This window comes from Amblyomma maculatum, chromosome 6 (assembly GCF_055883805.1).
Source record: "Amblyomma maculatum isolate TAMU_Amacu chromosome 6, ASM5588380v1, whole genome shotgun sequence".
NCBI classification, from domain to species: domain Eukaryota; kingdom Metazoa; phylum Arthropoda; class Arachnida; order Ixodida; family Ixodidae; genus Amblyomma; species Amblyomma maculatum.
This window is the reverse complement of record NC_139349.1, coordinates 70,092,644-70,119,318: the sequence shown is the minus strand read 5'-3', so window position 1 is coordinate 70,119,318 and position 26,675 is coordinate 70,092,644. Positions and strand designations below refer to the sequence as shown.

General features: G+C 44.1%; 1 protein-coding gene across 4 annotated transcripts in view; it reads left to right on the top strand.

Annotated features, from left to right (window-relative positions):
• LOC146185987 (4-vinylphenol methyltransferase 2-like) overlaps positions 1-26,675 on the top strand; it is a 43,271-nt gene that overhangs the window by 1,647 nt on the left and 14,949 nt on the right. Inside the window, exon 2 of one of the 4 annotated variants that reach the window (XM_084606926.1) lies at positions 8,666-8,705. The exons of 2 other annotated variants lie outside the window; for them this stretch is intronic. The gene's annotated coding sequence lies outside the window, so the exon portion shown is untranslated. Of the gene's footprint in view, positions 1-8,665; positions 8,706-11,544; positions 11,585-26,675 lie in introns of those variants that run through there. One more of the 4 variants, XM_084606923.1, reaches the window with a different exon arrangement.

Genomic DNA, 26,675 nt, shown 5'->3' with positions numbered 1-26,675 from the left:
AAGAAACTAATATTTAGTTCTGATATTATCATTATTTTTTAAACCATTTTTACGTAAATACATTGAAATATATGAGTAGCGTTGTACAGCTGCTACCTTCGTTATAAAATGACGTTTAACTCTGGCTAAAGTCGGCTCAAAAGGCATCAGCATGCTTTAGCGTGATAACTTCTCTTTCCACCCTATATATTTTCTGCCCGAGAGAACATGTTCGGAGAAATGTATTAGGACTGTTACCATACTCACTAAATAAATAATATACAGTGAAAAGTAGCATGTTTGCATGCTTCCCACCATTTTCATTCGCTAAAGTTTAGTTACCGCTGCTTCGCTGCAAACAAACTGAGAACAAGTCAAATTCATGCCACCCACGTAGGAGAGAGTTCAAGAAAGAGTTTACGCAAATAGGGACAAACTAGCTGCAAGCTGTTGAGACCAACTACTCGTAGAGCGCAGATTGCGCCTGTAATGTCATACCGTTACGGCTGCAGCCTCAGGTCAGGTAAAGTGATGGGAGCGTGTCTCAAGAGGCAGAACACAGCTTTGCGCGTAATATTAGTGTGTAAAGGTATAAAGTAATATGCAGAGCACTCTAAGAAGAAAAAGTAGTTTGCGATAAGTGATGACGCACAGAAAGAAATAAGCCGAGCATATATGGAAGTCAAGTATAGCGAACGCCCACCCTGGCTACCAGAGATGTAGACTTGGCAGGCGTGTTCTTTTTTACGAAGAAAAGTATATCAATACTCTGCAAAATGAACAGTGTAACATTTGTACGTCTCCAGTGTTTAGTAATGTGTTGAAAACATGGCGGCTAATGCAAAGCTGAAATTAGAGAGCGAGATGAACGCAGTAGAATATGGAAAGGAATATGATACGCGTGATTTTCTGCGCATACCAAGGGACAAACACAAACGTGCGTACATCATTTAACAAACAAATATAAACTGTCCCAGGTGAAATCAAGGTTTAATTAAGGTGAAGAAACGTACATGGGCAGTGTACAGGTAGGACATGAGCAAGACACGAACAGGACATTGTGAGTGCTTGGGCAGAATGTGGGTATAACATGCAGGGCTCAATGCAGGTAACCGGTTTCTTGCTGTTGGAAACAGAGCACGTTGGGGTGGGATTCTTAGCAGACGGTGGAAGGCAGGCGGACCGAATATACTTCGAATTTTGGAATTTTGAGAGCGTGAATGTAGACAAGCGAATACAGAAGTTTATAAAACAAGTATACCTTTTTCAATGTTTTATTCATGCACGGTTATAAGTTTTCTTGTCCTCCCTTAGCACTTAGAAATTCAGAATGCTATACCGAACAGCCAAGAGTGAAGTTTGTTAAGGTGCATTTTGAACTTCGCTTCCGTAGAGGGGGTCGCAGTAAGCCCAGGAAAATGCTGGCGAGAGGTTAGGAAAAAAATGCATTTGTCCTACGCTGGACGTAACATGGCTTGTTATGCTGAGGATGAACAGTATACACTACAGTATAAATAAAAAAGCTAGCACCGACACTTAACATATCTGATGACATAATTTGCAGAGGTTGCGGAGACATCCTTTGGAGAAAAATGGTGGAGTTGGCTGCTGACTTTTCATGTCCCGTTCCTTCACACTCAGAAGTTATATAAAAGCGATAACTTTGCATACCATCCGTCTTTTGTGCTATCCACGACTGTGACATTGAGGCTGTAGTGCGCATCGTCCGTCCAGTAGATGGTCATATTATTGAAATGGTGTGAGAGGTCGACGAGCTCGTAGCTTCCGCAAAGCTCCGGTGGAAAATAATTTCGAGTGCAGTTCACGGGGAGGTGATTGCATAGAGCCCACGAGATTAGAAGCAGGTGCACCACGGTGTCAAATTGCACCTGGAAAGTTAAAACATGGCACGTCATTTTTGTTTACGTTGAAATATTGGCCACCCTCTTCATCTCCTTACATTTAGATTGCACACGCGTTATATGTAGAAGGCAAGAAAGCATGGAGGGCACCAGCACACGTCAGAATAAACTATTTTCTTGGAGGGTTAACCCTACGGCTGGGTGATCTCCATCGTCTTTCGAGACTTATCGATACACTGCAAATACCGCACCGCCGAAGTAATCTCCGTTGCATCAGGCTACGCTTTCAAGAGAGAAGATATTCTGGGGGTCTTAAGCTTGGCTTGAACCTATGACACGAGCGAAAGCTGTGGAATGCATGGTAATGCATGACAGTTTGAATTATAGAAACGCTCAGGCTTCGCCTTGAGAGTAGCCGCTATAGTCTCTGTAACACTGCGTTTTCAATTCTCGATTATTATTTTTTTTACATTTTTCTTACAGTTTTAGTTGGTTTACAGGAAAAGAAAGGCGCGCTAACTTTCACACGTTTTCCCGTGGTCACCTGAACTGCGCCGGAGGGACGAAAGTGGGAGTGAACGCCGAAAGAGAAAAATGTGTCGCAGTGGAGGGCTACGTTTGACCATGTGGGGATCTAACGTGCACTGACATTGCACAGCACACTGACACCTCCTGTTTCGCCTCCACCGATCACATTTTTTTCTTTAATAATAATATTTGATCTACAGGAAAGGAAATGCGCACTATCCCTCACATATTTTCCGTTTCCGCGCCGCAAGGGAAGGGAGGAGGGTGGTAATGAAAGCGGAAAGAGCGAAAGAGGTGCCGTAGCGGAGTGTTAAGGAGTAATTGCGACCACCTTGGGGTCTTCAACCTGCACTGACATCGCACAGCAGTTGGCCGCATCTCCGTTTCTCCTCCACCGAAACGCAGCTATCAGCGGTCGGGTTCGAACCCGGGTACTCCGGTACACTAGTCTGGCACCTTAACCACTGCGTCACCGTGCTGGGGTGTAGCTTTTTGTTTAATTTGGGTTTTGGGGAAAGGAATGAGCAGTATCTAACATACTGGAAGCAGCGAAAAACAAATAAAGACAAGAAAAGACGTATACGGGACAGCGCTGGGCTAACAACTGTTTGCTCGAAGGAGCGGCCGGCCAAGGAAGCAAATGAGACATGCGTATCAAGCGCTATAAAGAGGACCAGTAAGTGACGAGGCAACACAGTATTGCGAGGACACTGACAGTCATAGGCACGCAAAACTTCACTTATGTCGCTTAGTATGTGCGCACACCGTTGAGTAATAATCTAACGTTTTTATTAGTGATTAATAGCGACAGTGCACTAATGTACTGGTCACTTCCTTGCATCCTAATGTGATAGGCGTCCACAAGCTCCGTTTCCTGCCAGCTCTTTCTGTTGTCATCACTGAAATACTGTCATAGTCAGGAACAGTTTTCACATTGCCTGCAGAGACGAGGGAGCTTATTTTAATCTGACACATTTTTCAGTCAGCTCACGTGTTCACCTGCATGGTCATTTACGCATCTGCCAGTTTGACCCGCAAATACCTACCACAACAAAGGGGAATTTTATATCTGACACAAGGGGTAAAATTAACGAACTTGCTGGTATGCTTGACAGACCAACCATTGGTAGCTTGATCTCTTTTTTTTTTCTCTCTCTCCTTGAAATTCTCGAACACAAGCCTGAAAGCTTATAGGGTGCCGAAAAGACCACTTTCACGCGATGCACTCCTTCAGCTTTTTCTTTCTCCAACTTAGTACCTTTTGAGCCCCTCCTGTTCTCAGTTTTCATTCTCTGCAGCAGCGACTCGACAACTGCTCGCAGCATGTGATCCGCATAGCCTGCCTCACTTAGACGAACGGCTTCTTGGCGAAAGCTATCATTCACCCTATGTGGGTTTGGTTTGGTTTGGTAAAACTTTATTTCCCACAGTTCAGTTCAGTCGTTCAGTCGTGTCCGACTCTTCGTGACCCTATTGACCATGTCACGCCACGCTTTCCGGTCTCTCACTATCTTCCTAACATCACATAACTTCATCTGCAGTGCCTCGAGGATGCCATCTAACCATCGCGTTCGCTGCCTACCCCTTCTCCGGCGACCCTCAACCTTTCCCAACATCAAATCTTTCTCCAGCGACTCCTCTCTTCTCATCAGATGACCAAAGTAGCTGAGCTTTAACTTTAGAAGTTGACCCTCCAATGAGCAGTCAGGGTTTATGGTCGACAATATTGACTGATTTGATCTTCTGGCAGTCCAAGGAACTCTCAAGAGTCTTCGCCAGCACCACAATTCAAACGCGTCAATTCCTCGGCGGTCAGCCTTTTTCACAGTCCAACTCTCGCATCCATACATCACAACTGGAAAGACCATAGCACGAGTTATACGGATCTTGGTTGGCAGACTAATGTCTCTGCTCTTTACTAGGCGGTCAAGGCTAACCATTGCTCTCTTTCCCTCCTAATTTCATGGCTGCAGTCTCCTTCCGAGGTAATCTTGGAGCCCAAGAAGAGAAAATCTGTCATAGCTTCCACTTCTTGTCCCTTGATGCTCCAGGACTTGATAGGGCAAGACGCCATGATCTTTGTCTTTTTAATGTTCAGTTTAAGCCCAAACTTCTCACTCTCCTCTTGTACGCGCATCAGAAGTCTCTTGAGTTCCGCTTCACTTTCTGCCATTAAGGTGGTATCATCCGCATATCTAAGGTTGTTGATACGTTTTCCAGCAATATTCACTCCAGCTGAAGACTCGTCCATACCGGCCTTCCTCATGATGCACTCTGCATATAGGTTAAATAGGCAGGGCGACAGTATGCAGCCTTGCCTCACTCCTTTCTCAATCGGAAACCTATCAGTAAGACTATGCCCAGTTCTGACTGTGGCCTCTTGCCCTACATACAGGTTCCTGAGGAGAGAGATGAGGTGAATTGGAACTCCCATCTCTTGGAGAGCTTGCCACAATCTGCTGTGATCTACGCAGTCAAACGCTTTCGCTTAATCAATAAAGCAGAAGTAGATGGGTTTCTGGAACTCTCTTGCTTTTTCCATGATCCAGCGAAGGTTGGCAACTTGGTCTCTAGTTCCTCTGCCCTTGCGAAACCCAGCTTGCACGTCCGGAAGCTCCCGATCCACATACTGCTGCAGCCTACCTTGGAGGATTTTCAACATCACCTTGCTAGCATGCGAAATAAGCGCGATGGAGCGGTAGTTAGAACAATCTTTGGCACTGCCTTTCTTTGGAATGGGGATGTAAACTGACCTCCTCCAATCCTGTGGCCACTGCAGGGTTGTCCACATCTTCTGACATAATGTATGCAGAATGTGAACAGCGTCATGGTTGCGGTTTTGAAGCAACTCAGCTGGAATGCCATCAATTCCGCTAGCTTTGTTCTTAGCAAGGCTGGCTAAGGCCCATTCAACTTCACTCTTCAAGATGCCCGGCTCGAGGTCAGTGGTCACAACCGTCTTATGTTGGGTTTGCACATTCGGGTCCTTCTTGTACAGTTCTTCTGTGTATTCCTGCCACCTCTTCTTTATCTCTGCGGCTTCAGTGAGGTCCTTGCCTCGTTTGTCCTTTATCACGCCCAGCTTAGCACAGAAGCTTCCTTTGATATCTTTGGTTGTCTTATACAGAGCTCTTGTGTTCCTTAATTGGCTGTTGTCCTCAACTGCTTGGCACTGTATGTTCAGGAAGGCATTCTTATCTCTCCTTGCTATTTTCTGAAAATCCGCATTGAGAACCTTGTATCTTTCTCTTTCCCCCATAACTTTTGCCATCTACCTTTCCTTAGCTATTTGCAAAGCCTCTTCAGATAACCAGTTTGCTTTCTTGCATTTCTTTTGCTATGGAACTACCTTAGCAGCAACTTCTTGTATTATATCACAAACATCAGTCCACATCTCTTCGGGCTCTTTGTCTTCTAGATCTAATTCTTGAAATCGATTCCTCACTTCACAGCATATTCTAATGGAACTTGATCCAGATTATACTTGAAAGGCCTTCTAGTTTTCTGCGTTTTCCTCAATCGAAGCTTAATCTTGGCAACAAGAAGCTGATCATCGGTGTCACAATCGGCCCCAGGCCTTGTTTTTACTGCTTGTATAGCGCTTCGCCATCTCTGCCGGCAAATAATATAATCGATCTGATTCCTGTACAGACCGTCCGGTGAAGTCCATGTGTACAGGCGCCTCTTGTGCTGTTGAAAATGAGTATTCGCTATGGTCAGGTTGTTTTCTTGACAAAACTCTACTAGCCTGTGCCCAGCTTCATTTGGCTCACCAAGACCGAACTTGCCTGTAATTCCGGATATTTCTTCACTCCCTACCTTAGCATTCCAGTCTCCTATGAGAAAAACGACGTCTGATGATGGGGTGCGCTCTAAAAGGCATTGTAGGTCCGCATAAAATCTCTAAACGTCAGCTTCCTCAGCAGTAGTGGTCGGTGCATAGACTTGGATAACTGTTATGTTGAAAGGGTGACCTTGGATCCGAAGTGAAATCATTCGGTAGTTTTTGGGGTTGTACCCTAGCACTGCTTTGCCCATTCTTTTGTTTACTATGAGAGCGACCCCATTCCTTCTCTTGGATTCGTGCCCACAATAAAAGACATAATGGTCGCCGGAGTTAAATTCTCCCATTCCGGTCCACTTGAGCTCGCTGACACCCAAGATATCAATGTTCAATCTGTCCATTTCTCGCTTAACGATATCCAGTTTACCTTGCGTCATAGATCTTACCTTCCATGTAGCTATGTGATACATCTCCTTGTAACATCGGACTTTCCGGTCGCTTTCCGACACGTCCACAACTGAGCGTCCTTTTGGCTTTAGCCCAGCCGCTTCATTCGTCCTGGAGCTACTAGGAATCGCCCTTTGTTCATCCCCAGTAACATGTGGGACGCCTTCCAACCTGGGGGGCTCATCTTCCGGCGCCTTATCATTAATGGTATTGTGACTGGCCATAGGGTTTTCTTGGCAGGAAATACTGGAGTGGGTTGCCATTACCTTCTCCAGTGAATCACATTTTGTCAGAACTCTCTGCCGTGACCTGTCTATCTTGGGTGGCCCTACACAGCAGAGCTCACGACTTCATCGAGTTTCGCAAGCCCCTCCGCCACGACAAGGCAGTGATCCATGAAGGGGATTTCCCACAGTAGGGGTAGCTTTATGTGGGTAGCTCTAGAAGTATAGGCAAAGGCTTCCTATACTTCTTTTGATCAGTTTACAGAGAGAGGAGGCATATGGTAAAAAGGCTTTTTTTTTTTTTTTTTTTTTTGTAATGGGTGAGTACCTCCAGTACACATGGCCTTCGTTAAACGTTATCATTGTCTAGAAATTGAATCGAGTTGTCACTCGGCATTTCATAGGTGAAACTCAGTGCACGTGCACAATCATTAAACACATTCAGCCCATCTCTAACGATTTCCGGCAGCAAGTCACCAGATGCTAGCTTCAGAATTATTAAAAATCGTCAGTATGTCTGAGCACTCGAAGAACACGCTGGCCGAGAAACTTTTGTATAACACAGGAGCTACACTACGCACATACATTTTTTTGTTTTTCTTGCATATTTGAAAATGAGAAAAATACTTACTCCAGTCGGCCTCTGCTTTTGCTTGTTCATGCCAACAGTTGTTCTGAGAGTACTACAAAAAATAGCTTTCAGAGCAGAATTTTTCGTGTCATTGCCAAGTATGATCATATGTCGGGAATGCTGCATGAATAGTCGATCGAATGAGCCCCGTTTTTTTTTTTTTTCGCCTCTCTCGTTCTTCGCACACATCCGGTTAGAGAACTGAGATGCCGATCCGAGCAGCATCTGTAGCTGTTACACACACGCCCCTCTCTATATCCTGTCCACCTGCTAGCATGCGAATTCCTGCGTTCTGTGACAGCTGAACATTCGATCTGCATTCGAGCAGTATGGCTGCAGTAATTGCGGAAACAAGGCACATGTACATGGATGTGCACCAAAAAATATGCTTGCAACCGACTGTAATGGGACGTCTATGTCGAGGCACCAGTAACAAATCAACTGGCTCTATCACCTGCTTTTCTGTGCCCCTTGCATTAGCACTCTTTGCTTTGGTGGTTCATGTGATGCAATGCTACTCCTGTTGCTTTTGTCTGCGAAGCAGTCGATTAGAGTCATTTTAGTAGCTACAGATCATTTTCATTCACATTAACCTTTATAAAGTGTCAGATCGTATTAGAAACGTGCGACTATGGCGAAATGCTGGTAGATGCGAACACTAACGCCACGATAGTGTAGCTTTGAAAAAGTAAAACCACAGAATCTTTCCTAGAAATAAAAGTAAAGACAAATAAAGGACGATATAAACAAGTTTCTCACTACTGGAGTATTTTTTATACTGGCGCGAAAACTTTGATGCAGTTAAAAGTAAGTTATTGGTTATGAAAGAGCCGTTATGGAGTGAGGAACATATATTTCACCTGTTAATTAGCTGCCTGGATAACCGGCAACAATAGTCTATTCATAGAATGAAACGCGAAAGAGTTTTCAGCCATACAGGAGTTCCACAAGACTCAGTTCTATATCCATTTCATTTATATTATACATTTATAACACGATTAACTCACCACAGGCAGATGGCATCACATTACTCAGGATAAGTTTTTCAACGTAAGCATATTTTTAGCTTAGAACCATTGAAAAAGAAATCGTTGCGGTCCATGCGAGAAAGCTTTACAGCAACGCGAACATTGTTGACATGTTCGAGCTAATATACACAAGAAAAATTAATTTCTATTAACGATTCACCTGTATGCACTTTTTTTTACAGCCCAAGGTTGTACTGTTAAATCGAGGACCTTAGTTCGAAGGTGAGCCTTGTTTCTAAATTTTCTTACTCATCAGTGGGATTCGAAATATCGGATGTCAAAAATACGCATTTGAAAGCTCGTTAAATTGGCTGTCCCAAGTGTCACTCTTAAACTGAAAGGAAAACAAAAACAGGAAAAGTATTGTTATCAAAAACACAAAGTATATTGAACTAAATTTTATATCCTTTCTTACTTTTGAATACCAGCAAAGACACTAGCACTATCTACTGACAAACTGGCAAAGACAAGCACAAAATAGTTCCAATGAACTTACTGCATTATTCCAGTTTATATTTCCTACAGGAAAATATGCTTAAAAACCTAACACTGCGCATTTAAGACAAAAACTAGCAATATTTACTGACAAACTGGCAAGGACAAGCAAAACGTATTTCGAGTGGTTGAACTTACTGCATTATTCCAGTTTGTATTTCCTACAGAAAAATATGCTTAAAAGCCGTCGCATTTAAGACAAAAACTAGCAAAATTTACTAACAAACTCGCAAGGACAAGCACAAAGCAGTTCGATTAAACTTACTGCAATATTCCAATTAGTAGCCCAATTCCAATTCCAAGTATTCCAATAAGTTTCTATTTGGTTACGCTCTAGCATATACATACATTAGGCAACGTGTTCATGTTTACGGTGTCTTCTCGCCCGTTCTAACTCTGCCCTCCGAACACGACGCGCTTCTTCGGCAAAGACTTTATAAGGACCTGGCTCACTCGCCATCCTGGCGGGGTCTGACGTTTAACTTTCTAGATTTTTGTTTGTAGAGCGCAGCTCTTTGGCGTCCGTTCCTGGGTTTCGCGTCGGCGTCGGCGTCGGCCTCGTAACCAGCTCCGCCCCCCTTTCATCCCCCCAGCGCTAGCAGCGACCGACTGATACCGCTGGATGCCGCTGACGCCGCTATAGAGTCAAGATAACGTGACTGCATAGAACACTGTCGCCGCCATGCAGAAAGAGGAGGGGAGGGTCCCCCCCCCCCCCTTGTTCCTGTGTGGCGGATAGGGTGCTCTTCAGTTGCCGACACGCCGGTTATTTCACGTAGGCCCCGGCACGTCGACGAATACGTGACCACCTTCCCACGGCTGGTTCTTGGCGCTGCGGAAGCGAGGGTATCATATTGTTTGCGTCGGCATCAGCGGCGTTGTCCCTGAAACCAACTCCGCAGCTGGGGTTGACTCACTATCGGCGTCAGCAGCATCATTCAGTCGCTGTTATCTCTTCCCTCCTCCCTTTATCGCGTTGTCCGCTTGCTGCGCGCGCTTCTGCCCCCATCGTTTGCCGCTGGGTGTACACGCCGCCCCCTCCCCCCTCTTCCTGCGAGTCTCCGGTTGTCAAAGCGCCGGCTCGAACTTAATTCCTTTCTTCGCTCCTCCTCCAATGCAACCCCTGTGCGGTGGCAATCAGAGAGCCAGATCGGTGGCGGCGGATCTGTATATGTGCACCGCCCGAGCCGAAATTGCCGCTGCCGTTCTTTGTTAAAGGAATACGTGTGAAAAATAAAAAAAAAATCTGAGATAGCGCATACATGTGTTGCTCGATTTCTTTGCCTCAATCTATCGAAAAGGTGAAAGAACTTATTTGCTGCGCTCAAATTTCGCATTAGGAAGTAACGTAATCGTCGGTAATTTTTTACTTTGATTTTATTTCTCTATATTTTAAGTTATTTCGATATTTTATTTCTTTTCTTGTTATCTTTAGTTTTCATTTTATTCTTTTATACCACTAATGATCGTTGATTATTATTGTATTAGTATCTGTTATTAATTACCATCATCGCTATATATCGTTTTATGTACTCTACTAACGATTTCATTAGTAATTAGTTTAGAGGGAAGGAAAGGCACAGTGTCTGTCACGCACATCCTGAAGGCCTGGTAAAACCTCGTGAAATAGTGAACTCGTGCTAAAAACTGCGGGAGAGGATCACAACAGTGCGACGAGTTTTCATATTTATAGCGGGAAGGCGGGGGAAGAGCAACTGTCGATCAATGGTTCTGCTTGAAAAATATATGATGAAGGTAGCTTGTGCTTTTACCTAACGGTGCTTCAAATACTACTTCTAACACTCAAGATTCTTGTGGCCGCACGAAATAACTGGCTGCGAATATGCCTTGAAATCTAAAAAGGTTTCTGTGCATCAATAACGTTAATAGAAGCAGGATGTTTCCCTCTGGGTGTTATTTCCGCGCAAGAAACTACGCGATCTCACCTTGTCCTTCAAGGGAAGATGCACTTCTTGTGCACAGCTTCTGTCCCTGCCTAATATTAATCAACCACAGAAACTAACGCTTCTGGCATTTCCCCCTGGACACTCTCGCATGTTAGCGAATCCTAACGCCGGATAAATTATCTGCTTTTAATTAAAGACTTCTCTCTATCTCTCTCTCTCTCTGCGTTACCAAATGGCGCGAAGTGCAGCACGCAGCAACAGGGGAACGTGAGACGGCTGGAAACGTTGCTTCAATTTTTCTTCCTCCAGCATAACGAAGCGACACAACTAAGTCGATTGTTGGCAAAAAATCAAGTCTTGAAACCGCAGGAAACCGTGTCAATCGTTCCGGTTATAGGAGCTGAATGCTGATATTAAACACCCATAGTGAAGAGGGCGGTGTCACAGCGCCAGCCAAAAAGGAGCGTTCAGCGAACTATGTTATCCGGCACGCCCCTCCTCAGTAGCACAACGCTCCGAAGGCGCCATATCAGACGCGGCACACGATTACGCGTTTACTTTTTATCATCCGACGAAGGCGAGCGATTGAGCAAGCTTACGTCAGGCAGCTTACGGCCGCAGCCAGAAAGCTGCGACCAGCGATAGCGAATGCAGCGCCACGGCTCGGCCCTGCGCCTGCTCCGGCGACCGTCACGGTTGGTGGGTTGCTTTTGGCAAAAAACGATATCGTCTTTGTATTTTTCCAGTCTATATAGTCTAGGAATCCCCAGCCATTATAATTGTCTTGTTTGCCTTAGCAAACAAAGGTATTAAAAATAATTTAGAGACTGTATATATTCTTCAGTAGTACCTGGTGGTCTGTACACTACAATGACATTTAAAAAATATATTTTTGCGATTTTTATAGTGCACAACACGCACTCTAGGCCTGGTAGTGACAGTTGTTCAACGCAAATTACTGTATTTGTAAACAATAGCAACCTTTCCACCTCTTGTGACGGGTTACCATCGTTCCGTTGTGCTGTTTCCATATACCTAAAAAGGCAGAAGCTACAAGCCAGCGGCGATGTTTTTCGTGTTTCAACGCTGCTGAACAAAATATTGAGCGAAAGCATTAGCTGCGGATGACCGAGAGTTCTTCTTCCTCAGCCTCTTCCTCAGCCTACACATAAAGCCCCGCTTTAACCAAGCCGTATGAACGTGCCTCAGTGGCCTATAGGGGTAACGTGAATATCAGGGTCCTGGCAGGCTGATTCTGACATAACCGTCCCATGTGAAACGAGAGACCCAAGTTGACCCCTCCTGCCAACCGCTTGAGTTGGTAGCCCAGCTCTCACCCTAGTGTCACGTGGGGTGTGACGTCACAGCGTCACGTGGGTAAGACGTGGCTACCGGCCACACTACGCTGAATGCTCGAAACCTAGAGTAGTATTGCTTTCGCAATAAAACAATATACCAAGCGCAAGAGCCAAACGTACTTTTTCCAGGCTATAACTGATTATCACTATCTGCACTTAAGCACAAAATCTGCCAGTCTTGAATCAATATTTTCACTGATCGATCCAAACAAAACTTGCGAGGGGTTCTGGCACATTTAAAAGCCAATACTCAAAGCACGTTTCCGTATGAAAACTCTGAAGCAGAATCGGCTCTTTCGCAAACCGTAGCTAACTTCCAAGCTTAATACAAAAATACGTGACGAAATTAGGCTCTATCAAATTTTCTCAAAACAAAAGCAAAGAGTGACTTGAGTACATGTGCAACATACCGAAATCGTCTTAACAAAGAACTCAAGAAGGCAATCAAGAAATGAATATTGTGCCAACGAATTTGCTTAAACTCACGGCCGCTCGATCTAATGTCGAAACATTTGAATAGTTTATTAGCGCGCAGCGTTGCCCAAATGATACATCTTCGATTATAATAAATTATGCTAAGTTTTCTGGCAGGAGTTTGCAGAAACACTTAAACATTTTGTTATCGTCTCCAGTGCTGTTAATATTGTTACGGACGAAAAGGAAGAAGCGGGCAGTGGCGCGGGCAGGAGCGCTCGCGCTAGGCCCGCCGCGAACATTCATTAAACGTCATCTACCATCGTCATCAGTTATGTTCTATCTCCTGTCTTCATCGGCTTGCCGCTTCGTAACAATATTGATAACGACCTAAGAGGTGTAAATAGGTTTCGAAATTAAATGTATCTAAAACCTATTGAAGAAGATGATTGTGTACAGTTTTTCATCCAATAAATTTCAGTACGGCTGGTGACTCAAACGTGATACGAAGCAAATCCGGCTCATTTTTTACCTTAATTTACCTTGTGTCGCGCACGTTATGAATCTGTGTATACCCCGCCGTGGTGATGCAGTGGTTAGGGCGCTCGGATAATGTGCCCAAGTATGCGGGATCGAATCCCGGCCTCAGTGGCCGCTTTTCGATGGAGGGCAGAAGCTAGACGCCCATGTGCTGTACGATGTCAGTGCATGTTAAAGTGCCTCAGACGGTTTAAATTTCTGGAGCCCTGTACTACGCGTCTCTCATAGCCTGAATCGCTTTGTGGCGTTCAACCCCATAAACCAAACCAAACCAAACCAAACCGAATATGTGTATATCAAATCCTGTCGTTTCTCGTGGTACGCAGCCTGCACGTGTTTCTGTCTTTTATAAATGTTATTTGCTTTTCGCAATGTTCGCAAATAATTCTGTAGTCCGTCGCTGATGCCTTTATTGTAAGCTGCTTAAAAATGCAGCTTTTTCTCACATTCGTCATGTCCTGATGAGCACATAAAATAAATGAAATGACAGAAACCAAATGAACAATTACAGGTCAATGTCGATACTGCCAATATTATGTGAATTACAGGAAAAAAAGTTATCTATGAACAATTTCTTTGAATATCTCATGATATATTTGCGAGCTCTCTGCGCTTTCAAAAAAAAAAAAAAAACTTGTCCACTGAATCTGCTTTACTAGACGAGAAAGAACCCATATTGATGGAGCTTTGCAAATATATATATATATATATATATATATATATATATATATATATATATATATATATATATATATATATATATATATATATATATATATATATATATATATATATATATATATATATATATATATATATATATATATATATATATATATATATATATATTCATAGGAATACATATCAATTTCACGAAAGCGTTTGATCTTATTAATCCTACTCCGGGTAAGTTTGAACACTGTGGTTTTCATGGGCACGCAGTCTTGATTAAATCGTATTTGTAGTCTAACAAACGAACAATTATTTTACAGGGGTTAACAAACAAGGTGGAACCTGTTTTCTTTTGTGTTCCCCAAGAAAGCATACTAGGCCCGTTTCTTTTCAACACCTCCATTAACGACCCTGTTTGTGCTGTACCACTTCCAAAATTTGTTGTTTACGCGGATGGTGCACGTGTACTTGTATCTGCGGATAACATAGACGTGTTAGCAGATAGATCAAACTGTGTGTTAAAGCAACTGGATCAATGATTCCTCAAAAACGTGTTACAAATTATTATCACCAAGACGAAAGTTGTAACCTTTTGATCTAAAAACAAGCCAGTTTGTTGAAATAAAACTTTTAACGATTTTTGAGGTCCTTTTTATTAGAGGTAGCAGCAGCGTTTAAAACACTTAGGCGTTATGTTTAATAAAAACCTCTCTTGGGACGTCCATATTTTAGGCATTACCACAAATTTATCTCAAATTCTAACTCTTCTTTATAGTAGGCGCCAAGTATTCCCGAAATCTGCGATGTTTTTAATTTGTCGCATCTTTATTTAGTCTTCCGCTTAATTACTGTGGCTTAGTCTGGGGCCACACCTAAGAAAAAAGCGTACAAGTGTTACACGTAATAGAAGAGAGTTACTTGCGTCTTCTTTTAAACGTGTTACGGTCTTATCAAATAACCAATCTTCTTCTGAAACATAAAATAACGGTCATACTAAACGTGTTTTATATAGTCTGCTCCGAGCTCTTAAGAATTATTTAATCATACAGGCTTTTCAACACTTGCCGGATTAGATAATCGAACTTTGACGTACCAAACGAGAAGCAGGTACCAATAAAAAATAGCCACGCATGATTTGAAAGAGCCATGTATGATTTTGTATTTATTAACCATGATAGAAATTTAATATTATAGGTTGTCAGTGTGCATAAACAAGACTTCTGAAATGTTTGCTTAGGCCTCTATCAATCTTAAGTTCTAAATCAGTGGCAACATTTAAAGTGCAATATGCACAATGTACTGCACGGGACGCACGCAAAAAATGTTCCACGGGTTTTTCTCCTCCGGTCACCGAGAAATGTTGCCAAACCTCTGCGCTCAAAAACGTCCTTTGTAGAGGCGATGAAACTTTCCTCCCTTCCACTGTCAGTAAATTATGAAAAAAGGCGCACGCTGTCGTCATAAAAAAAACACATGATCTTGGCCTGAACCTGGGCTTACGACTTAGATCATTATCTGAATGTGAGTACAAACTCACTCATGACTCAGATCATGTCGGAATTCGAGTTTGGATAAACTCACGACTCAGAACATGATCTGAACATTAGGCCGGGCTCATTCAAAGCTCAAATTATAATTTCAACGAGAATACGGACTCAGGAATGATCGTTATCTGAATGTGTGTTCGTATACACTCGACTCAGATCACAATCTGAATATAAGCAGGAGTGCGCCAGAGCGAGTCGACCCATGAGAAAATTAAGCCACCTATGGGGAAAATGAAAACTTCACTACCATTGAATGCGGCGAAGTAATTCTGATTCCAATGAGATCATTCTCTAATTTGCTCCTGATGTAACTGATTTCAAACCAATCTCTGCTTTCCACTGGGTGTCAGTGCTGACGTTCGTCGACTTGGAATAGCCCTAAAATGGCAGACCGTCAAAATGTGTCAGAACACAAGGTAGAACTGTATGCGAACTGCGCGCAAAGCGACCGAAGCGGACATTTCGCTCTTTCACCAATCCGAAGTTTACGGTGTAACGATGGACTGCCTCAACATTTGCTACACTGATATTAGTATTTCATTCGTATCTGGTGGATAGGCCAGCATGACAAAGTTGTCCGATATAACACTTATGTCGCACGGCAGTTGCTCCTAAAACCATCACGGTGACCAAGATCAATGTGACCTTGTATACGAGGATAAGCTGGATTCATTTGCTCCTCGCAGGCACAATCAGAAGTTATCCAGCTAGCAAGCCGCTTCTGCAAATTTGCGGAGCTAAACTGCGTTTAGAAAATTCCAATGGGCTTGTCTAAGAGGCTCGAACAAGATACTTCGCACGGAGTATAAGTGCAGCGATAGAATCGCAAGTACAGCTTTGTCAAAAGTTAAGAGTCCACGGAGTTCGCCTCTAAGCTTTGTAGGCGGACTGCTTTAGCACCCTTAGAAGAAAGGGCAGAACAAAAAGCATGCTTACCTTCAGGAGATTTAAAATGCTGGAAATGCAGCATAAGCCACACGTTGTGGCTCGGACGCGAACCCTTTAGGCTCTAAGTTTTTAGAAAAGACTACCTCGCTGTCAATCTCGACATGAATGCAGGGATCACAAACCTGTGGCAAGTCAAACTGGTCACCGCTGATAAAAAAGAAAAAAAAAACGATTTACCCTTGGCGACTGTGACACATCGCTATGTTCACGAGAGCATATGACTGCTATGTGGTTGTTTACCGGACTGTTGCGTAGCTGGCCAGGGTACCAACGATCGACAGAGGCCCCAAAAGTAAGCCTGACAGATGAGGGGCGGTTTTCATTTCGCGTTCTATAGCCGAGCCCATGCACCCACCGCAATAACCTCTTTTTGCCCTTGTGAACATAAAACTTCACCTCATCTCCCAAAGATTCATGTTCTTTTGTGATGAAGGATAATGTGCTTAGAGCAGCCACATAGCATCTTGGTTCGGCGCACTTGGCACCGTGGCTGCCCATAACTCGACCAATGCGTTGAGAGTCGCAGCAATCTACATTTGATATGTGTTTGTGTGTGCCGTTCACGTGGTTGTCTTCACTGTTATCCCCATATGAAAGGGTCCCCATTTCATTTGTTCGAGTGGATTAGGTACAATTGCAGTTAAGGGGCGGCCAGTTCACTGTCGTGGCGGCAGCTATAGTCGCCGAGCCTCCTGTTGAAAGAAAGGGCCACAAAAACAAGTTTAATTACTCTTGGTGCCAGACTGGCTTTTGTTTTTACCAAGGAGTCCCGCCTTTTTCGTCTTCTCTGCCCGCGCATTCCACCCCTCTTTCTTCCTTTTAGGAGTCGCCCTTTCCGAATAAACACGCACTGGCTCACTCACTATATTTCACCATACTATTGCAGCCACTGACAATTTGTGATTCAGGGATACGAGAAGACTCAAGTACTGCGATATATTTCGTTTTCTGACAGGGCACAAACCATGAAATAGCAGTCATATATATAGTTGGCGATATGCAGTTCATGCTAAAATGCTGTAGAATACAAGAGCATACATAAATCATTCATGTCTCCCTGTACAAAATTTCTAAAATTATCCAGAATAGCATGTTCTAAGGGGAAAACAAAAGATTGCAGCTCATTTAACAGTAAACACACGATGATAAAAATAACGCCTAAGGCAAAACGTGGTTGAAACACTGCGTGCAAACCATATATAAAGCATATAGCTAACTGAGGATTAGTTATAAAGACACGTGCTATGATGCACCTTACTCACACTCGATAACGCATCATTCAACATCAGGTACTTCAGCTGCACAGTAAAAGTTTATAACTACAACCCTGAGCATCATTCCGTATCAAGGCAATATCTCAAGGTGTTAACCTCCCGCGCCGGGCAACTAAATGCAGTGTAAAATTCATTCAGGCTCAAAAGCGGAACCAAGCAGCGCGATCTTGCATTTGCGCTTTGCCCGTTGTCGTCAGCCGAGCTACAAGTCGTCAGGCAGAACCTCCGAAAGAAAATCCGCTGTGCTGCTTGCCAATCGAACTTAGACGCTGACATGTTTCCGGAGCCTTCGTACTTATTCACCATGACCCTGTGCACGAGCTTAACGGACCACGCCCAAGCGAACAAATCCAGGGCCTGACTTGGCCTGATTTCTTTGAACAAGCTGTGCAGCAATGGCGGCGCCTGGTGTTCGTGGCAGTGAACGAAATGCGCCACTTTCTGCGTCCTCCAGGTGAAATCACTTCGAGCCGAAGGTAAGCCGGCTTCGAATACACTTCTGGCCAGGAACACGCCCACGGTGCCCAAGTCAAACTCGATGGGAACGTCATCGGTCGAGTAGACGAAAGGAGACCGTCGCAGTGCGGAAGGCAGGATTACGGCGTTCAACATTGGACTGTATATACAGCCACCCATCGTAGCATACATACTCCGGACTACGTCTTCGATGGAAGGGGGTTCAGACAAGCGCCGCAACGATTCGAAGGACTTGAGGGATATGTGCGAATTACTGAAATCTGCCGCGACCTTAGTGAAGTTAACGTGGAGGCTGCCTGAGCTGTTTGATAGCTCGTACGACTCGCCGATTTCAGACAGTAGCCGCATGCTTGACAATGCGGACACCACGTCTCGGTGGTCCTTCTCGTCCATGCCGGCAGTAAGCGGCCGGCCAGATGCCATTCTGCGGATATGGTCGAACATTAAGTCTACTGACAACCGCTCTGCCAAGTTAGTGCTGTCGAGAGCTGCTAGGCTGTTGAGCACTGCGGACCAAATATTCGGTGGCATGACATCACGGCTAGCTTCTAAGCAGACCTGCGCCACGTACTTCGGCTTGTTTTCAAAGAGAACACCGGCGTAGTAGAACTTGCCGATCTCCATGAGTATGTGCACGAAAATATATAGGAGGCCGAGTTCTAGCTGTTGGCTGAAGTAGTGAAGCGCGTCCTTTATGGAATTGAGTCCGTTGCACCAAACCTTCGATGTGCCAACGAGATTCGAAGCTTTGGGCAAGACTGAGTTCACAACAAGGACAAAGTCGCCTCCCCCTGCCAGCTCTCTGAGGTGTTTGTGAAGAACCGATAATGTCGCGAGCTCAAACTCAGGGTCACCGGCAGTCACCTTCATGTCGAATTCAACGAGACGCAACGCTGTGTCGTTAACGTCACGTGACCAGCGCTCAGGCAGGATTTGAGTGACTGTATTAAGGATTTGTGCCATGAACCGTGCGAATGTCGAGCTCTGTGCTTTCTCGTTTAGCTTCGCAGTTAGTGACACCGCTTGAGAAATGTACAAGCCCACATTCTCGTTGCGCTGCCTAATGAGGCTGACTTGGAAAAGAGTGGAAATTCCTCTTCTCAGGGACAACCTAATCACTGTTTGCAAAGCATCTTTCACGTTGCTCAAATGGAGTACTTTAACGTCATTGACAAAGGCCTTTGCCAGGTTTGCGTCGGACAGGGTTGGCGACGGTGTTAGGAAGGTCAAGCAAGACTCGAAAAGTGCAGTGAACTGAGAGATTCCAGGCAGGTCAGTATAGCTTTCCACATTTCCTTTGTGTTCTAGGAGTGCTATCTGCACGATATTGAGACTCTTCCAAAGCGTTGCGTGGGCAAAGTCTTTCTCCTTTTGTTTTCTGAGCCAGACGTTACAGACGTGATGGTAGAAGTCGTTGCACGGGTTTACAGTGTCGTCCATGAGATCTAGGAGGTATTTGGTCGCTTGTCTGCAGGCTTCATTAGAGCAGGTGCCGGGTAGTGTCTTAGCTGTAGGCATCAAGATCGCGAACAGGACCAGTACGGTGGCTAGACTCGCCAGAACGAACAGGCTCGCACGGAACGTCGGTGACCGGAGTGTCATGTCGTTGAGCGAGCTGGTGGCGGGAAATTCATGCAGCATCTTTTTTCCAACTGCAAGAGACAGAAAGAGAGAACGCGCAAATTACATGAGTCATGATAAAGTTCCTTGTTTCGCACTCACGCACCCGCTTTGAAAGGCTGTCAGATACCGCACTTCAAACGGAATCGCGGCTACGCTGTTCAAAACGCTAAAAAAAAAAAAAGGAAGTTCGTTTGTCTGACTCATCATTAAACATGTAGGACTATAAAATAGGTGTCAAAAGTCACGTAGAATGTAGTTGTAGTTGTCACCTCATCACCTTCATCTGCTACTTCTTGTGTAAACGCCGTATTGATGAAGTACACGCTGATGTCAGATCTTTCAATTCTAGCTGGAATGGCGTCTCAAATGCATTTATTTGACCTCTCGCATGCATTTCACTTCTTCAGCAATGAAACTTGTTCAAGTTGACTGAAACGATGTGATCGATATATATATATATATATATTTTTTTTTTTTCTGCATAAAGTTGGAACCACTTCAGCTAGCGAGCTTCCGGGTGGTGTCATATGATTTCTCTTCCCATTTGGTTTGGGCCTGCTAGAATACAGTTTGCGTTAAGAATTCGAAATGAGTCCAGTTATGTGCCCTAATTACTTCACTGCACCATGTGACTAAGCACAACGGGCGTTCTCAGAGGAGAAGAAGGGAAGAGGGCGCTGTCAGAGTAGAACATGGGGAAATAGTACATAAAATAAAGAGAAAAAAGTAATGAAAGGCGAAATTGCCTCCTGAGTGCTGCATTCTGCTACGCGACTGTTGTGCATGTAGCGATGAATGCTGCTACGAGTAAAGCGAGCGACTACTCTTCCACATTCGCCGAGGGCATTTATTCAGTGAATTCTGCTTGGCAGCGTCGAAATCGCGTTCCTTGTATCTTCGCAGTTGTTCTACGTTTACGGTTGTGTGGGTAATTTTATCGGGTACGCTGCATAAATTAGTAAATAATTAATTGCGCAACTGCACTAATTAGTAAATATCAATTAATATGTGATCAATGTGCAATTAGTAATTACGTAAGTAGCCTACAACTAGCAGTTAGTAATTAATTCAGTCACAAATTAGTCATTGATCATTCATTTCCATATGGCCGTATATGGCACGCATTCACGCATACTGTGGTGGTACTCCGTGATTGGTCGAGACCTCCATGACGTCATTCCGTCTCGACCGATCAGAGCCGCCGCAAAAGCGTGACACTTTTGCTGATGACAACGATGAGTTAATAAAGGCTTCCGCTTTAAAAGTACAGAAAGCATCGCTGTAACGGTCTTGTTGTGGCGAGCTCCACAGGAGAAAGCGTGGGAATCAGGCGTAGTGGCAGCTCATCGCGCGTGGAAGCTTTCACCTTTACACACGTACGCTATTTTAAGTGTCCCTCTGAATTTTTTTTTTTTCCTCCTCTTGGTCGGTAGACAGGGCAAGAACTCAATTATGGGGATATAGCGCGCATGCCTCCTCATGTATCTGGTTTTCGTTAGAGATGTGCGAATACTAAAATTTTCGAGTAAGAATACGAAAAAAAATGCCTATAGAATATATGAAATTGAAAAAAAAAAAAAGAACGGAAATAAATACTAAACCACTGCTGATTATGTTCATTTCAAATTCGCGTGACATGCGCACATAAAAATAAGCTAGAAGTCCGCAGAAGCATACACCATAGTGAAAAATCCAGCATGCATTTTATATAGGATTCCATAGTCGTTTTTTGTATAAGGTGGACCTGTGTGAAATCGGGTGGAGCTGCCATCTTGCTGCTGAACACTGTAAATTATTTTTAATTTGGCTTTCAAAGGGCCAGAAAAAGTGTTGTATTTAACCGAAATCTCGAATTATTTAATGGATTTGGACGAAAAAAAAAAAACTGCCGAAAACTGTTTGCACCACAGTAATCTTATCAGAACACCCGCTCGCTGGCCTCCGGCATTTAAGCTCAAGTACAAGTGGAAGCGATGATTTTCTTTTTGTTTTGTTTCGCCAAGTAATTCGCTTTGCACGCACTGTCAGGAACACCCTCTTCCCAAAAATAGGAGGTCCCGCTTCCCAAACACTAAACGGCCCCGCCGCGTTTTGAGTATGCTTCACCTTATAGTCCACACGATCAAGTACTGCGGCGAAGCGCACAGTGCGCTGAAACTGCGGTAAATGCGAAAATTTTCAGAGTATTCGAACATCTTCGAATACGAATACAAACGGCAGAGTACGGGACGTTTAAAAACCAGGTAAAATAGCCGAGTTTGCAAGAGCTCTGAGCAGAGGATGCATAAATGGATAACAACCTTTATTGTCCACCGGAAACGGAGGCACCCTACTCCCTACCCCGGTACGCAGGCCTACAGGACGGGGGGCGGAGCCTTCGCGACTAAAAAGGAGATTTTGTCTCTTCGCGGTCTCGGCCTCTACGATGTTTGCGGGTGACGTGGCCGAGCTATGATTGGCCGCCGAGATGTATGACGTCCTGAGATAACGCGATATGGTCAATATTGCAGGTACACTGGCAGTTTGAAGATGTGCTGGTCGCGTGACACGCCCGATTAAGGTGGCGACAGGTAGGATCCACAACCCCCTTTAAATGCCCAAAAACATTAAAAGGCGACAGCGCGCACGTCGGAATGGGATAACAGTAAACTATTGCAAAAACGTTGCTTTTCATCGCATTCCACAAATAAGGTTACTTAAGCGGCACTATTATTTTTCGCTGCATATATATATATATATATATATATATATAATTTATAGGAGGGAACAGTTTACGAGGCGAAAGTAAACGTTGGGAATTTATTAATATTACTTTTACGTTATTGGTTGATATAGACAAGAATAGAGTCTTATGATGATTTTAGGGAGAAAGAATATTAAATGAAAAGCAGAAGGAAATACAACGCGCCAAATGATCATAAGACTCTATTCTTGTCTATATCAACCAATAACGTAAAAGGCATAATATTAAATTCTCAACGTTTACTTTCGCAACGAAGACTGTTCTCTCCTTTAAATTATGTATATATATATATATATATATATATATATATATATATATATATATATATATATATATATATATTTTTTTCTTCTACTTTGTGTTTAATTATCTTTCCCCTAAACAGATTACATTACTAATTTCTGTGATTATCCAAGTAAAAATTAAAAAAAAAGACATAAAATACAATCCCCAATGCTTTCCTTGGCCTCGCCGACTGTTGGCTTCTTTCCTTCTATATATATATATATATATATATATATATATATATATATACAACGTAAAAATAATAACAATAATAAGTAACCAACGTTTACCTTCGCCTCGTAGACTGTTTGCTCCTTTAAATTGTGTCATGACGAGCCCCTCATTTTTCTTTCAATATATATATATATATATATATATATATATATATATATATATATATATATATATATATATATATATATATATATATATATATATATATATATATATATATATAGTCTAACAGGTCGACAGTTTCCCAATGAAAATATCGGGAGAAGCCGCAAGAACTTTGTCACTTGCTAAGGCCGGACAGAGCCTGCTGCTGCCTACCACGGCTGACAGAGGGCGTAGTTTAGAGAGAGACATCCGCCTCTACTGAGGAGTATATGAGGAGGGAGCAAAAGATGGCTGCGATGGCAGATGAGAGAGAGCCTAATTATTTTAAAAGATATGCGGGATTGTGTATGGAACAGCAACTTACGTATGAAAGAATCATGTTACGTATGAAAGAAACAGTTATCACCAACAGAATTATTTTTAGAACCCGACGTTTCGGGACGAACTCGGTCCCTTCTTTGTGCAGATTTCACAACACAAAAATGACGTCCGGCAATTGAACTCGGAAAGCAACCCCCTCGCCGAGCACTGCGAACGCGCCGACCACAAATTCGTCTTTGAGGAAGTGAGCGTACTTGATGTGGAGACCAACCCTTTTAAAAGACGTCATGTCTAGTCGTGGTTCATCCGGGTGACAGCTGCAGCAATGAACGGGGTACCGGTGACACTACCCTCCGCGTACACAATTGGACTTCGCCACGTGTTGAGAAAGGGGAAACGTAGGCCGCTGCCTGCTACTGCGTGCCTCGAACTTTAGTCGCCCCTCAGGAAGGGACCGAGTTGGTCCCGAAACGTCGGGTTCTAATAAATAATTTGGTTGGTGATAAGTGTTTCTCTTTTGTTTCAAGTAGCCAACCAGACGGAGTTCCGCCGAAGATGTTCTTGTTCAAGTCATTATTACGTATGGTACGTGTAGTTGGACATGCATGGTAGCTTACGGCTACATCTTTATATTATCGCATTATCACAACGGGTGGTAATTATGCTTCGTTAAAAATTATTCGTCTTAAAACAGTGTAAACCAGGTTACTAATTCTGATTTAGTCTCCTACGTCCGCTTAGATCAGCAAAAATATCCCATTGGTAAATAAGCTGTATGTTAGAGCAGGAATGACATCATTCATCCTAAGCTTGTTCCCAGGCGTACATACAGCGGACAGACGACTTTGTGCCTGCTTGACCGGGCTCAGCGTCGGCAGGTTGCGGCGCTTGATATGCGGCATCCGGGGTTCTGGGATTTGAGTTCTGAATGGATACAGTCACCTGCAAAAAAAAAAAAAAAAAAAAAAAAAAAACGTTTCCACTGAAACCAAATCACTAAGTTATCATGACGTAATGCACATTTGGAGGCTCGCCCGCAGTGCCGATTGCTCCAGCGTGATAATTCAATCGCGGGCGGGCCTCAAACAAACTCATACTGTGTGGAGTGTACAATATTGTATTATACTCTTGGATGGAAAAACAGCGCAAAAGACAAGCACCAGAGCAATGAAACACAAGACGAGCGCTGACTCACAACTGAAAGTTTATTCAAAGAGGGAACAAAATATATGGAAAAAGTGGCCACCCTATCAAGACGTGGACAAGCAAATCACCTGTTGATACGTAGGATGCAGGCACGCAATCTCGCTTTCATGTAGAAAAACGGATCGCTTACTAACGCAGAACCTAGTTTTTTTCTTCATGTGGTAGGCCTCCATTATCTCACGTGTTAAGCGGGCCGGGTATCAGAGGATATCAGAATAGTGCAGTGAAGGATAACAAGATTCGCAGTCACGGACGTGGTCAACGAGTTGTGAGTCAGCGCTCGTCTTGTGTTTCTTTGCTCTGGTGCTTGTCTTTTGCGCTGTTTTTCCATCCAATATGTTCCACCAACTCGCCCGTTTGGCTATAGTATTATACTCCTTTACATTTTAACCTAAACTGTCCTTTCTCCCTGTCGCTTACCTCTTTGATTTCTGCTACCTGTCTCCTTGCTATCCCTTTAATTCCGTCGCCCAAGTTCAGGTGGTTCAGCTCATTTCGATAGCAAATACCGGGGCAGGCAAAAAAAATCTTTTCCTTCCTTTACATATTTTATTTTGTTCTATAATAATAATAAAACCACTTACTACTTTCTCATGCTCACAATAATGCCTATAAACGTTTTGACTAGAAATGGTCTAGATATATATAAGCCATATGCATATTTCCCGGTTTTTATCGATAAACATTAAAAAAAAAAGTTGCCGACGATTACGTTACTTCCTAATGCGAAATTTGGGCGAAGCTCATCAGCTGTTTTACCTTTTTTTGAGGCAAAGAATGCGAGCAAGACATGTATGTACAATTACAGACACCTGCTTTATTTTTCACACATATTTAGTCAATAAACACTCCACTAACAGTTCTTGGCCGTCATGAAGGAAGCTTTGTGGATCGGGAGGTCGCGGGAGGCAGCGTGACGAACAGATAGCAGCGACTGACTGATACCACTGACGCCGCTAGCGAGTGAAGAGAACGTGGCTGCGTTTCGGCTTGGGATGCACGCACCGTGATCCGCTGTTAGCGAGCCGGCGTTTAGGCAATTGGAAAGCACCCTCGCCACCACGGAGGAAGAGGGGGAGAGGGGTGAAACGAGCGGCGAATGGAGGAGAGATAACACGCGCGGTCGGTGCCACGTAGGAAGAGAGGGGCTGAGCTGGGGGGCTAAAATGGGGGCGGAGCTGGCTACGAGGCCGACGCCGACGGCAACATTGACGCGAAACCCAAGAAGGGGCGCCAAAGAGCTGCGCTTTCAAAAATAAATAATTGCAGCATCGAGCGTTACAAGACCACAGATCTCAGCCTAATATGTGGCTTCACAACGTAACAGCGCCAAGCGAGAGCGTCCGGAGTCGATCGCTCCCCCTGGGCGCTTTGAGGTCGCATTGAGAGCGAATTGACTGTGTGTATTGGGTAGTGACGCGGTGGCTATGTAAGCGAGGCCGCGGTCGAAGCGAACTTGATAAAGAACCACCGGGCGCCCGTCTGGCTCTCAGGTGATGCCAGCAGAGTGGCGAAATCTATGGGTGGAGCGATATCTGTCGAACAAGCGGGTGGTGGTGACAAACTTTATTAAGTGAGCCTTAGCTGTAACATCCCAGTGATGGGAATGCTCTTGTATGCGTGTCGTGGCCGGAAGGTGATAGTTCCCGGCGACTTCCAAAGCCCAGTACAGCAGCTGCTGTTAGGCAGCGCGCGGCAGGAGCGCGCACTGCCTCGACTGCGGAGCTGGTTACGAGGGACAACGCCGACGGCGACGGCGACGACGCCGCGAAACGCAGGAACGGGTGTCAAAAACATCGCTCTAAAACATCGCTCGATGCTATGACGCGCCACTTGCAGAAATGCACCCGCTAGCATTCCGTTGCTGCGGCAATGGGCCATCTGCAGAAATATAAGTCAGCTTCTCCCCGAGGCTTGCTTTCCAACCGAAAGTGTTCGTTCAGTGACATTTCCGCGTTTTTGTGGAAGTAGTAGTAGAAGAGCTGCTACGAGAGATGCTTATGAATTCAGCCGGTATTCAATATTGCAAGAGCTCAGACTCGT